The sequence below is a fragment of the Arachis ipaensis genome, chromosome B10, assembly GCF_000816755.2.
Source record: "Arachis ipaensis cultivar K30076 chromosome B10, Araip1.1, whole genome shotgun sequence".
In the NCBI taxonomy this organism is placed as follows: Eukaryota; Viridiplantae; Streptophyta; class Magnoliopsida; order Fabales; family Fabaceae; genus Arachis; species Arachis ipaensis.
This window is the reverse complement of record NC_029794.2, coordinates 24,486,188-24,487,749: the sequence shown is the minus strand read 5'-3', so window position 1 is coordinate 24,487,749 and position 1,562 is coordinate 24,486,188.

Here is a 1,562-nt window from a genome sequence, read left to right as displayed (position 1 = left end):
ATTATTTTTTTTACACATTTATAGATTATAACATAAATGTATCAGAGTAAAGTATCGTTTTTGTTCCCAACGTTTGGGTAAGTGTCAAAGTTGTCCCTAACGTTTCAATCGTTCTATTTAAGTCTCTAACGTTTCAAAACTGACTCAATGTTGTCCTGCCGTTAGGGATCCGTTAATAGAATTGACGGCGGGAAAAAATTGAGATGATTTTGAAACGTTGGGGACTTAAATAGGACAAAAACGTTGGAGACAAAAATGATACATAAAAATAAATTTTAATTTTATCCTTCAATTAAATGAATTTTTTACTATACATAGTATTCAATTATTTTTTAATCACATCTAAGTAAATTACACTTAATCATATTACTTTCATTTTAAAAAAATAATTGAATACTATGTACAGTAAAAAATTAATATTATTGAAAGATAAAATTAAATTAAAATTTATTTTTATATATCGGTTTTGTCACTAACGTTTTCGTCCTATTTAAGTTCTTAACGTTTCAAAATCATCTCAATTTTGTCCCGCTGTCAATTCTATTAACGGATCTCTAATGGCAGGACAACATTGAGTCAATTTTGAAACGTTAAGGACTTAAATAGGACGATTGAAACGTTAGGGACAATTTTAAAATTTACCCCAAACGCTAAGGACAAAAATGATACTTTACTCAATATATCAACTATCAATCACTTAAAGATTTACTATCGGCAACCACAATTAAACAATAATCTTTTTCATATTAAAAGTTGGCCTTAAGTCAAATCTTTATAAAATATTCACTTTTTGTCTATATTTTATTAGTCCAATAAAATTTAATTTTTTTTACCTCAGTTTTGATGATTAATTTATTTTATTAAATACTGATATAACATGTTAAATAATATGATACGTCAATACTTAATAAAATAAACTAACGATATAAATTAAAATTGATTTTTTTTTTTAATTTTGTTGAACAAAATATGAAACTTGTATAAGAACCGAAAAGAAAAAAAAAAGAAATTCTATAAAAATTAATGTTCTAAACATTAGTTAACTTTAGAAGCTCGGGCAATAAGCAAACACTCCTCCTTAAAACCTTGGAGGACAAATCATAAAACTGGCAAAAATTGGGTGGTATAACCGAATTGAGATTCAGTCATTTTTCGAAAAAAAGCTCAATACAATGTTTCGAATTTTTTTAAGAAAGAAATCTTAAATTTTTCCATCAATTTATATCCTTCCTATAATCTTCAAGTACGTAGAGACAGCTCCTCTAAGCATCCATTTTTTCGCTGGCTCGCCCTTCTTCAAGCTATCTAGCCACCACCACTGTCACGTCAGCTTTGCCGCCGTCCACACTGATTAATTTTTTGATAGCTATAAGAATGCTTGGAGAGAAAGTGCATGCACCCTCAAGGCTGATGGTTGGATAGATCAAAAGTAAAGAACATTGATTAACTTTTCGGTTTATTGTTCAAAATGGTTGTACTTTGTAAAGTCTGTAGATGTTTTAAATGTGGTAAAAAAAATACTTCAAACTTGTATCACTTGTTTTCTGAGGTGATTGAATGGA